This window comes from Sapajus apella, unplaced genomic scaffold, assembly GCF_009761245.1.
Source record: "Sapajus apella isolate SASKATOON/1434 unplaced genomic scaffold, GSC_monkey_1.0 scaffold90, whole genome shotgun sequence".
Lineage (NCBI taxonomy): Eukaryota > Metazoa > Chordata > Mammalia > Primates > Cebidae > Sapajus > Sapajus apella.
The window spans coordinates 2,930,274-2,942,930 of record NW_022437030.1 but is presented as its reverse complement, the minus strand read 5'-3'; the positions used below and the strand labels follow the sequence as shown (position 1 = coordinate 2,942,930).

Below are 12,657 nucleotides of genomic sequence, written 5' to 3'. Positions count from 1 at the left end.
GTATTTCTCTGTCCTGAGGAAGCTGGTGTGTTGCAGATCCCGGTTGGACCTTCTATGGACTGAGGAGATAGTTCATTGGGTCCGGTCCTCTTAGCTCCATCCCCGTGGGCTCCCCATAGAGAGTCCTTTCCTGCCTTTGATGCAAATTCTTGCACTTTCCCGATAATATTCTGGGCTCTTTTTAACGCAAGGGGGTCAGCGGCAAGGCATCTCGGCAATTTATAATTCTTGAAAATTCTGTTTGGTGACACGAGTTAGCATTTAATAGACACCCTGCCACCTCCTCTCTCCCTATTGTGACAAGCTCATGGCAGAATCCTTTTGAGACGAAGGGTAATTGCACCACGCTGTGAACGGGAAGACCACGTCGCGCTCGAGTGCGCCTCAAAAACGTCTTCACAATAGACAGTCAGGTACGAGTTTGCTGGGCTTCAAGGTAATGATTTAAACTTAATTTGACCCTTGATGAGGGAGCCCATGTTTCTGATCGGATTCAGTCTTTCAGTTTGGGCTTGCCTGCCATGCCTTCAATAGTAGCACAAATAATTCCTTCATAACAAGTGCCTTTCAGAGGATGTCTGCTGCTGACAGCTAATATAGAATTATTGCCCCTGAATGCATTTCTGTAATTACTTCCCAGAGATCTGTCTTTGTATTAGAAGACATTTCGCACTTTAGTAACATAAGTGTTTTGGGAGAGCACGAGCAATAATTATGAACAGTCTTTCCGTGAAAATAAACCTAAAAAAATTATAAAAGCTAATGCTAAAATTGGTTAGAGCCAGGGAGGAATTTCATTTGAATTTGATTCATGTATATTTATTCTGAGTATAATAACCTTTCCTGCATGGAAACTTTTTTTTTTTTTTAAACAAAAGCAATAATGATACAAAGAGCCCACTTTCTAATTTTTGAGCCAGACCGAAACGGAAAACTGATTAAAAGTGACAAGTTACTCGAGAATGAAGAAAGAAGCCCAATCGTGGAGCCCTGATAGGAGACATTTGCGGTAATGGAAAATGAAAAGATTCACAGTGTGATCAATAAAAAATTAGCAGCATTTAATAAAAGGTTTCTGCTTCATGTTGACTAAAGAACATCACCAGCAGTTTGAAATCCAAGTTAAGTGACGGTTTGAGGAGGAGCCTGGGGGTGGTGAGTGGGGTGTGGGGTGTGCGTGTGCATATAGATCACATCGATATTGGCCATCAGGCAGAGGCAGCCAGGCCCCTGGGGTGGGTCTGGAAGTTTCCTTGGCGCGGCCCACTTGACCTTTAGCCTGTGGCTAATCCCCCCATGTCTCTGCGTTTCTTTGCCTAGGAATGTGAATCCAGGGGTCCTGGGCCATCAAGCAGGCCTTGCTGTCATTGGCTGGGGAGTCTGAGTGTAGTCCCCCATCAAAACCCTGACCCCAAGCTGGGGACACCCTGCCTGGCCACCTGTGTGCTGAGCATGGGGACACCCACCTGACGGCATATGTGCTGAGTGTGGGGACACCCCGCCTAGCCTCGAGTGTGCTGAGTGTGGTGACACCCTATCTGGCTGCGTGTGTGCTGAGTGTGGGGATACCCCGCCCGGCCGTGTGTGTGCCGAGTATGGGGATACCCCGCCCGGCCGTGTGTGTGCTGAGTGTGGGGATACCCCGCCCGGCCGTGTGTGTGCTGAGTGTGGGGATACCCCACCCGGCCGTGTGTGTGCTGAGTGTGGGGATACCCCGCCCGGCCGTGTGTGTGCTGAGTGTGGTGACACCCTGCCTGGCCGTGTGTGTGCTGGGCCTGGTGACACCCCGCCTGGCCGTGTGTGTGCTGAGTGTGGGGACACCCCGCCTGGCCGCGTGTGCTGAGTGTGGGGACACCCCGCCTGGCCGCCTGTGTTCGAGGCATCTCGGACCTCTATGGCGGATGTGTCATGCTTCCCAGGCCATTGGCTTTGTTCTGTGGCCTGCTTCTAGAATCTGGGTTTCTGGAGACATCCAGGAATGTCTTATAGCCCACTTGTGGGGCTCCAAACACCCTCCTGGGGACTGAGGGGAAGTCAGCAGAAAGACGGCAGACCTGAGCAAGTGGATGAAGTTAAGTGGTGAGGGGACCCCCTGGGTCACCTGGAGGAGCCTGATGCTCACGTGGGTCCTTGGAGGTGGGCTGAGGCTGCCGCCCTCCTCCGGGAAGTGGGTGCCTAGATGGAGGTTTGCTGGGAGCGGCTCCTTGGAATCTGCGTGTGCTACTCCCTGGGTGGGACAGCTCTGGAAAGCCACTCCACAAGGCCTGCTCCCTTTTCTCCAGGCGCCACTTCCGTATTCCCTGGAACATGGCTGTGCGCCAGGCTGTCTCCATGCCTGGCAACTGGTTAATTTTTAAAGGCTTTTTGCGGAGCCTCTGCACTGTGACTGGAGGGAGAGGGGGCTCCCCTGGCCCTCCAGGTCCATCCAGAGGCTTGTTGGTGGGAGGGTCATTGGTGGGAAAAGAGCTGCTGGCTTTTGGGTTACAGTAGAGACTCTGGAGCCAGTCTGGGGAGTCCCTGAGCCTCCTGTGTCCCGGTGCAGCAGGCGGGACCAGAGGCCTGCTTAGGGCTTCATTCCTGATGTCTCATCCCTTCCAGGAGATACAGACCTGTGGCTAGATCTTTAAATGTCAGAGTGGGAAGGGCCCTTCCAGACTGCTTCTTCAACACATCCTATTAATCACCTGCTGTGTACCAGGCCCTACACGGTGCTGAGGGTGAGGGGTGGGGAGGAAGCAAGAGTGAACAGAACTGATGCGGACCTGCCTGTCTAGAGGTTGCATATCCTGCAAATACAATCACGAGACTGCTGTGATAAGTGGGGAGGGAGGGTGCCCAGCTTGCTCCCAGAGCTCACAGTGGAGCCTGATCCTGTGGGGGTGCAGATTCACTGAACTGAGGCCTGGACGGCGAGGAGGAGTTGAGGAGTTGGCCGGGTGAACTTTTGCACACTTTCTACTTTGACAGTGAGGCTCTTTCTGCAAATCGCTGCTGTGGGATCCTGGCGTGGAAGGCAGGCAGCAGCAGGGCTCCCTGGGTGTGGAAGTGTTGCCTTGGAGTTCTGCCCTCAGGCCTGCCCCTGGCACAGTGTTGAACTGCTAAAGTGCATGGTTTTAAAAATTGCTTCTCTGTGGTTCATGCCTTAATTTTCAGATGGCGCAGCTGAGGCCCAGAGAGGGCACGCCTTGCCCGGAATGCACAGTGATCATGCGTGGCCCCTGGGCTCTGAGCTTTCCGTCCACACCGCCTCTGTTTATCCTTGCCCCTGAGCCAAACTCCATTAGCCTGGCTACTGGTTCAGTTTTTAGGGGTACAAATCCCTCCTCTCCCTGCTTTTCTTCCCCTAACCGGGATCCTCCTTCTGCAGCCACAAGGGGGGTGATCTGCACCCCAGCATCCTCGCCTTGAGTTCTGCTCCAGGACTGAGAGCAATTAGGAGTGTCAGGCACTGGCACTGGCCACAAATTAGCTGGATTTATCGAGCTCCCTATGCTGCCCAACCATCCTCCCTCCTCTGTCCACTGCCGGCCCTGCTCTCCCCATCTCCCCCTTCCCAGAGATAAAGCATGACAGCAAGGAGAGGGCAGAATGGTCACTGCCTCAGGAGGTCACGAGGAGGTAACAGTGCACAATTTTCATGGTTCCAGGGTGGCTTTGTCCAACTGCTCTTCATTACTGCACGCGGCGAGATCAGTTTTATTAAGATTGTAAGGCTTGGAAGAGGGACACCGTTAACTACTTGCTGGAAAAATAGATTTGTTTTTTCTTGCAGGGGGTGTCTGTGGTTCTCCCCCTGCTTCCCTCTCCGCTTTTTCCCTCCCTCTCATCTGCCTTCTTTCCTTTGCACTCATGCCTGACCCACTATAGTTGAGAGCCGAGTGCACATGTCTGTGAGGTGGGGAAGCTGCCATCTTTCTTTACCTTCCCGGATTGTGTTTAATATCTGAGCCCTGCAGGGAGGCTAGAGTCATTCATTACTGCGTTTGTGGAACACCCGTAAAAAACAAGGTACTTGTGACCAAATGTCAGCCTCTCCTGTCACGGAGCTGTGCATGGTTTTTTCATGTGTTTGCATCTAGAACAGGGGCTGGCACATAGTAGGTGCTCAGTAAATGTTTATTGACTGATTGAAGATGTGGAGGATATGTGTCTGATGTGGTTCTAGCATTTAGGGAGCTCACTGCTGACCAGGGCCTAGGGAGCAGACACCTGGAGTGAGGTCACCCTGAAGGTGGCCCCATAGGGAGTACCATCTTACAACATGAATACCATCCTCATTTTCTGGGTGAGGAAAGTCTCAGAAGTACAAGCAACCAAGGTCTTGCACAAAAATGGACTTGAACTCAGGTCCTAAATCTCTAAAGAAGAGACACTGTTGTCACTGCTCAGGGACCCCTCTGTCTGGTGAGGAATAAGCAGATGACCCTGTGCCCTAGGGACTCTGGGGGGCTCTTGCTGGACACAGTCCATAGCAGAGACCCTCAGTGGGAAGCCCCAGGCTGCACTAGCCCTCCAAGGAGTATTGTTTAGCCCATACTATTTTCTTTTTTTTGAGACGGAGTCTCGCACTGTCACCTGGGCTGTAGTGCAATGGTGCAGTCTTGGCTCACTGCAACCTCCGCCTCCCGGGTTCATGCAATTCTCCTGCCTCAGCCTCCCGAGTAGCTGGGATTTCAGGTGCACACCACCACACTGGCTAATTTTTTGTATTTTTAGTAGAGACGGGGTTTCACTATGTTGACCAGATTAGTCTCGAACTCCTGACCTCATGATCTACCCGCCTCGGCTCCCAAAGTGCTGGGATTACAGGTGTGAGCCACCGCGCCTGGCCCCGTACTGTGTTTCTTAAAACTTAAAGTCAACTGACTTTTAGAAATCCAGAAATTTTATATAGAATGGTAGATTTTCCTCTTTTTTTTTTTTCTCTCTCTCTCTTTTTTTTTTTTTAGACAGAGTCTTACTCTGTCACCCAGGCTGGAGTGCAGTGGTGCGATCTTGGTCACTGCAACCTGTGCCTCCTGGGTTCAAATTATTCTCCTGCCTCAGTCTCCTGAGTAGCTGGGATTACAGGCATGAGCCATCATGCCCAGCTAATTTTTAAAATTTTTTTATTTTTAGTAGAGACGGGGTTTTATTATGTTGGCCATGCTGGTCTCGAACTTGTGACCTCAAATGATTCACCCACTTCGGCCTCCCAAAGTGCTGGGATTACAGGCATGAGCCATGGATTTCCTTCTTAAAAAAGAAAGCAGCAGGTGTGTTTGCACTGCTGACCATCTAGAGGAGTTGAGTCCCTTCCCTGCATGGGCTTCTGTGCGTTCCCTCCACACCCCATTTGCCTGTACACTCATTTGTGTAATTTGTGTGGTGGTGGTGGGGGAACTGGAGTTGAGAGCTTCTCTCCACTGGTTATCTGAGTGACTGAGGGGACAGTCTAAGCCTTCGGAGCCTCAGTTTTGCCCTCTGTAAAATAGGCTTGGTGGTAACATTTCCCTTAGGACGGTCAGGGGTCATGAGATGAAGGATACGAATGAATTGGAAGGTCTGGCCTGAAGGGGGTGATTGCCATCACACTGCTAATCCTTTAGGTTCTAGATTTCCTGACAACTGAAGATATGTTCTCTGGAAGGTTCTAGTCATTTCCTGGACCTTTGCAGAGGGTTGTCCTGTTTCCAATCCCTCATGGCCAGCCAGGATGGAGCAGCGCAGTGAGGCTTGTGCAATGCAGCTGAGGTCAGGTTCAGTGTTTCCAGCGGGCCTTGGCTTGAAATTCTGTCCACAGAGCCATGGGCACTAACGGGGACACCGGAGCTCCCCAGACAGCCTTCCAGAAGTTGCTTCCTTATTTAAGAAGCCGAACTTGGGCAGCAAATTATGTGTTAAAATATTTGCCTAGAGCTCTGCTGCCAAGGGGACCCTTTAGGCTGAGTGTTAAATGTTACCCCGCTGCCTGCACTGCAAATATTTTAAACCTGAAGATCAATAATGGCTGCCTCGTGGAATTTGGGGCCAGCAATGGATGCACAAGCCGGGTGTGGAATTGGGATGTGTGGGCTCCTTGCCCAGCCCTGGCCACACCCCTCCCGGGGCCCGCTTGAGAGAGTATTCATGGAGGAGAGCGCTCTTCTCTGCGGGCAGGGCCCAAGCCAACACTGAGTAGCGGCTAAGCCAGAGCTTTGACCTGGCACCCAGGTTCAGAAAAGGCATCTTGCCCTCGGGAACATGTTTTCAGCAAACCTGCAGGCTGTGAGGGTGTAGGATGTATTTTATTTACAAAAAATAAATGTCGGCCGGGTGCAGTGGCTCACTTCTGTAATCCCAGCACTTTGGGAGGCTGAGGTGGGATTACTTGAGGCTGGGAGTTTGAGGCTAGCCTAGACAACATAGCAAAACCCCATCTCTACAAAATTTTTAAAAATTACCTGGTTCTGGTGGTGCACCTGTAGTCCTAACTGCTTGGGACACTGAGGTGGGAGGATTGCTTGAGCCCAGGAGTTCTAGGCTGTGGTGAGCTGAGATCACATCACTGCACTCCAGCCTGGATGACAGACCAAGACCCTGTCTCAGAAAAAAACCCAAAAAACAAAAAACCCATGTTGCTCCAGGGTAAGGCCTTGGCAATGGTAGGTGTCTTCCTGAACTGTTATTCCCTCTGCTACCTACAGGGGGCGGGCACAGGAACAATGGGCTTGTGAATTGCAAGCGGAGCACACCCTTTCACAGAGGAGGTGACTCGTACCTTTACTTGGGGTTGCACAATCTAGGAAGAGGAGGATTCGCACCTGGACCCAGGACTTTCCTCTCCTAGTTGAGAGGATTTTTTGTTTTCCTTTTGGTCTTCATGGACATTTTCGTGCCTTGCAGGAGGGCCTGTGGCCTGACATTTCTCGTCCTCCTGCAGCCTCAGGAGCGTGCCAGACCCCTCCGGGTTTGACGCCTCCAACTCTTGTCTGCATGCGATGCTGCATGTGTTGCTTTGAATCATAATGCAGCAGCAAGACAGTGCTCACCAGCTTCCATTGTCTCGAGCTGTCCCGTGAGCCAAGCATCAGGTTTTGTATATATCACCTTATTAAAATAATGTGACTTAATTAAACCAGTCCCAGAGAGGGCAAGTGACTTGTTCATGGTCCCCCAGCTGCTAAATGGTGGAATGTGGATTTGAACCCAGAGAGGCTGGCCTCAGAGCCTGTAATTCTTTTCTGTTTTTTCTCTGTCATCCCCGATAGTCCCTAGAATGTGCATCCAGCCATCTGCTGCTTGTGTGTGTCGTTACTTAATGACTGCCTTTATTTCGACAACTTGGTGCCATCAGCCCCACTGCACTCTTCTACCCCAGTGTTCTGATGGCTCCTGTACAGTTGGGTTCTCTGGTAACCTCTGGGTGTGCCTAGAACGTGCCGGCTGGTGGTTTTGCTTTCTGTGGTGGTGAATGGTGTGGTCTCCCATTCAAATCTGATTGGGAGAAGAATTAAGAGGTAGAGAACCATCCCAGGGCTTGCTGACCCCACTGACTCCACTGCCTACCCACCCAGCACCGTTCCTGGCTCTCTCACTGCTTTCTCAGCTCCACTGGTCTCCCTCTCCCCCACACCCTTCCTCCTCCCAACCAACCCTGCTCTGCTCTGGCCTCCCCTATCCCCTTGAAACCCCACAAGGCTCCTGTAACCTCTGATGAGGAGCTGAGCTGTGTGCCAGTCCATGGTGGCCATGCATTCAGGTGAGCCCCACCTCCACCCTGTGAGGTCGGAGAGGATGGGGTTCATGATATTCAGGCTCCTTCTGGGCCTATGAGGAAGCAGAGGCTCAGGCAAGGGACGTGCCTCGGCCAAGGTCACTCATGGTGGGGGGCTGAGGGGTACTCGAGCTAAGATTGGAACCTGGGTCCCTCACCAGCCCCAGCCCAGGATGCTGGCCCTTACTCCTTAGCGTATCCTCTTGGGCATTCATTTATTCATCTATTCATTCATTCACCCACCCCATATTTATTAAGCATCTTTTCTGTGCCAGCCTTTGTGTAGGCCTTGAGGCTGCCAAGATAAATAGGGTCGGGAGCACTCTTTATGTTGTAGCAAATGTGCTTGTGTTTTGCCTGGCACACAGTAGGCATTTAATAAGTATTTGTGGAATGAATGAAGGAAAGAATGGGCGAATGTGTGTGTGGTTGTTGACCCGGGTCTGTCTCTCACCTCTCAAGCTCTGCCCTGGGTCTCTCTTTGTTGGGTGCATGGGAGCAGCTCCCGGCTTCCTGCCTCCATGTTGTATACTTGGCCACGAGGCTCCAGAGGTGGGACCCCTGCTGGTCCCTGGGAGGTTCTCAGGGTGCCCAGGGCTTCGTGCTGGCTAGCTGACTCCCAGGACACCAGGGTGAGGAAGAGTCATCCTTCTTGGAGAGTTTTTTTTTTTTATTTGCGTGCTGGCCAGGGGGGGAGAGGGAAGGGACACTCGTTGGCTGATCCTCTCCTAGCTGGCCCTTGGGAAAGAGAGGCCCTGGCGGCGCTGGCTCATGACCTCACGAAGCCCTGCTGAGAAGGTAGGAAATGTCCTCTTCTTAGACCTGGCAGCCTGTGGGCGTTCTGGTCCCCTGGGGCCTCTCCCCGTTCCCCTTTTCCTGGCAGTGGACCCAGCCAGCTGTCCCCTGCCCCGTGACTTCGCAGGCATTCCCTTTCTGCCTTTCCACGTAGTGGTTAAGAGTCAGGATCAGCCGGGTGCAGTGGCTCACGCCTGTAATCGGGAGGCCAAGGAGCGTGGATCACCAGAGGTCAGGAGTTCGAGACCAATCTGGCCAACCAACATGGCAAAACCCTGTCTCTACTAAAAATACAAAAATTAGCTGGTGGGACATGCCTGTAATCCCAGCTACTCGGAAGCTGAGGCAGGAGAATCACTGGAACCCGGGAGGTGGAGGTTGCAGTGAGCTGCGATTGCACTGCTGCACTCCAGACTGGGTGACAGAGTGAGACTGTTTAAAAAAACAAAAGAGTCAGAATCTAGAATCAGAAGATCTGGGTACAAATCCTGCTCTGCCCTTCCTGGCACGTGCTTTGCATGAGCTCCTGAGCCTTGGCTTTTTTCCTCATTGACAAAGTGGGCGAGTTCATTGCACCTACCTGCAGAGTGGGGGTATCCATCGTACCTAGCGCATATGGTCTCTGTGCCCATCGAAATGGGGTGATGTGAATGTAAAATGGTACCAGGAGATGCTTATACAGTGCTCAGCTTCCCCTTGGGGTGTAGAAGCGGCTGTGCCACCTTCCTCGGTCCCTGGCAAGGCCTCTGCTGCCCCTTCCCTCCAGGGGGCATGAGGCCAGCTCTCTTGCTGCACAGGATTTCTGCAGGGCCCGCTGTCTGCTGTCAACGTCATCATCTTGAATGCAAGCCCTTTCTTAAGAGCAGTATCTCAGCGGCATGGGAAAATTCACTACTTTTACTTTATTTTTTGAGACTCTTGCTCTGTTATCCAGGCTGGAGTGCAGTGGTGCGAACGTGGCTCACTGCAGAATGAGTTGGGCTGAATCGATCCTCCTGTCTCAGCCTCCCAAGTAGCTAGGACCACAGGCATGCACCACCATTCCTGGCTAATTTTAAAAATTTTTGTAAAGATAGGGCCTCACTGTGTTGCCTGGGCTGGTCTCAAACTCAAGAGAGCCTCCTGCCTCAGCCTTCTAAACTGCTAGGATTACAGCACTTACGTGAGCCGCTGAGACTGGCCTGAAAATTCACTACTTTCTAGTGAAACATGATCAAGGTTCGATTTTGTTATTGCTCATAAAAAGTCCTCCAAGTCCATATCTTGGGTTCAGGGAAGCTGAGTTTGGGTGGGTGTGGTGTAGTGGTATTTCCTGGTGTGTGGGTGTACCCTCTTCCTCCTGGCTGCAGGAAGAAGCTGGCAGGACAGGGCAACCCCATCGTATGTGAAGTTGAGCCATTTGAGATTGCCAGTCTTTAACTTTTTTGACCTAAAAAGATGGCCCCTTTATATGGTTCAATCTAATACTTATCATCAGACAATAAACTGCACTGTGGCCCCTTTCCTTCCTTCTGCCTCCACCTGTGTGGGTTTCAGAGACCTGCTTTTTTGAAACCAATCAATCAATTCATTCACCTATCCATTCATTCAACATTTAATGAGCCCCTACTATGTGTCCATCTGTGTGCCAGGGGTGGGAGAGGTGGCACTGAGCTAAAATAGACACAGCTCCTGCCCTCATGGAACTTATCATCTGGTATAGAGGGAGAAGGTCGGCTATCCATTGCTGTGTAACAAACCATCCCAAAATGTAATGGTCTGAAGCAACAATTTATTACTACTTCTCACAGTACTATGAGCTAACTGGGTTCAGCTGGCAGTCTCACTGGGTGTTTCTTGCACAGTTGCAGCTGCATGGGATTTGGGGCTGCTGTCATGCAAAGCCTCCTTGGGATGGGATGTCCAAGATGGCACGCTCCCATGGCTGAAGCTGGTGCTGGAAACTGGGAGCTGTTGACTGGAGCCCCATGCACTCTCTCTCCACGTGGCTCGGGCTTTATATAGTATGGCAGCTGGGCTCCAACGGGGAGTGTCCCAGGAGACGCGGTGGGGAAGCTGCAAGCCTCCTTCTGACCTAGCCTCAGAAGTCTGGAACAGTACTTCGGTTGCATTCTATTGGTCAAGGAGCCACTGAGGCTGGCCAGCCCCGAGGGGGACTGTGGAGGAGAATTCGGTCCCTCCTTATGGTGGGGGAGTCAAGGTCTCCCTGCAGAAGGGCAAGTGGGGTGAGAGATGTTGCTATGGCCGTCTGTGGAAATACAGCCTGCCACAGCGAGGTAGAGTAGACAGATTAGCACACAAAGCATGAGGGCGTATGATGCTGGGTGCTCTGACTGCAAAGGGAAGCGAGCCCTGGGGAAAGAGTAATGGGGCCCCGAGTTCCCTGGATGCCCAGGCTTGTAGGGATCCTGGGGAGCTGCGTGAAGATTTAACGGAAATCTTCCTGCCAAAGACTGGGAGTGGGAAGTCCTGAACCAAGGAGACTTGGCAGTTTATGGGGTTGAAAGGTAGCTGCAAGGCTGTGGAGATGGGTGATAAGCGAGAGAGGTCAGCAGCGCCATTGCTGAACCGAAGGAGCCATGACCGGGATCCTACATGGGACTTTGAAGCGATTTACAAACACCCCAACACCTGGCTCTGGTGTTCATTGTGTCTTGCTGTGAGGAAACCATGTAGTACAGTGGTTAAGAGTCACATGCAGTGGGCTGGAAACCTGGCCCCGCCACTTCCCTGTGGCGTCACTTCCCAGAGCTCCGCTTTCCTCACCTGTAAAATGGGAATATGATGGCATAAACTCGTAAGATGCCTGCACTTGATGAAGCATTGAGTGCTTAATTCATGGGCAAAAGGATCCAGGTGCACACATCAGAAAACAGTTGTCCATCGTAGAAAGCGTGGGCTCTGGGAGGTTGGGAATCTTGTCAGCTGGACGGACAGGTTGGTGTTCACAGCACCAGGTTGGTTTGTGTCCCGTGCATGTGGCCCTGAGGGAGAGGCCCCTGATTTGAAGTCCGTTTGGCTGGGGCCTTCCCTGAGCGGGCTGTCTACATGCTGCTGCAGGCGGCCCCCAGGAGGACAGGGGAGGAGCATGAGGAAAAGGAGCTGTTTTCGGGAAGCCCCCCCAGCCCCGGAGGCCTCTGAAGAAAAGCATTGAGCTGTTGGCCTTCTCCTCGGCCTGCTGAAGTTGCGTCATTGGGCTCCAGGGTGACTGGAGGAACCAGTGGGTCAATTGCATTTCTAGCCCAGGTCGTAGAAATGAGCCAGCACTTGTGATGGGACTCACCTGGCAGGGCAGGTGTTGGGCCTCTGGGCTCTGCCTTCTCTGAGTTTGCCCAGGTGATGTCCAGGGACCTGTTGGGGGAAGGGTTTGGGGCTGGATGGGGCAGCACGCAGGACAGGCAGGGCTGGGTTGGAGGAGTAGGGAAGGCCCAATCATTCCATCCCCAGGGCTTACTGAGCAACTGATCAGGTGGGCCTGGAAAAGAGGAACCTCAGAGCCTCCAGGTAGGACTGATGTCCTCGGAGCTCCCTGTTCTCAGAACTCCCACCTCCTGGGCCTTGGAAAAGTTCAGGCTCCAACAGGCCCTGGGACTTCTGGAAAGGTGTGCTGCTTAATGAACACATGAATGTGCAGATTCGATCCTGGCATGGCTTTGGGTGGCCTTGCAGAGGCTCAGCTTTGTCATCTGCAAGTGGAAAAATAACACCATTTATTCTCTTGTCTTAAGGTGAGGTTCAGAAACTCCTGGGCATGAAAGTGCCTTGCAAGAGACAAACCCTGCCTGGGGCGGAGGCCTTCCTGTTCTCCAGCGCCTGATTCTGCTGAATCAGCAGAGGGGCCCTTGGGGCGTCAGGGACGTCCTGCTCCCCAAAACTTCCTCAGGCCCCTGAGTCTTCCCTCTCTGGCATCGCCTTCCTGAGGATCAGGCTGGCTGACCTCTTGACCCCCTGGGAGCTGGAGGATAAGTTCTGAGCGTTTGTGTGGCCTGAGCTTCCTCTGTGTCCATCCCTTTCTGCACAGCCACCCTCCCTTCCCGTTAGTAGCCGGCCGTAGGGGAGGTGACAGCTGCTTAAAACAGATTTATACTCTTGGATGACTTTATGGGTTTTTGCCTTATAAAAACCTG

The 12,657-nt window shown here is 52.4% G+C and overlaps 1 protein-coding gene across 3 annotated transcripts in view; it reads left to right on the top strand.

Annotated features, from left to right (window-relative positions):
• The window catches only part of ZNF423 (zinc finger protein 423), a 359,366-nt gene that overhangs the window by 108,206 nt on the left and 238,503 nt on the right, over positions 1-12,657 (top strand). The window contains exon 1 of one of the 3 annotated variants that reach the window (XM_032255647.1): positions 5,251-5,255. The exons of the other annotated variants lie outside the window; for them this stretch is intronic. The gene's annotated coding sequence lies outside the window, so the exon portion shown is untranslated. Of the gene's footprint in view, positions 1-5,250; positions 5,256-12,657 lie in introns of those variants that run through there. 3 annotated transcript variants of the gene reach the window in all.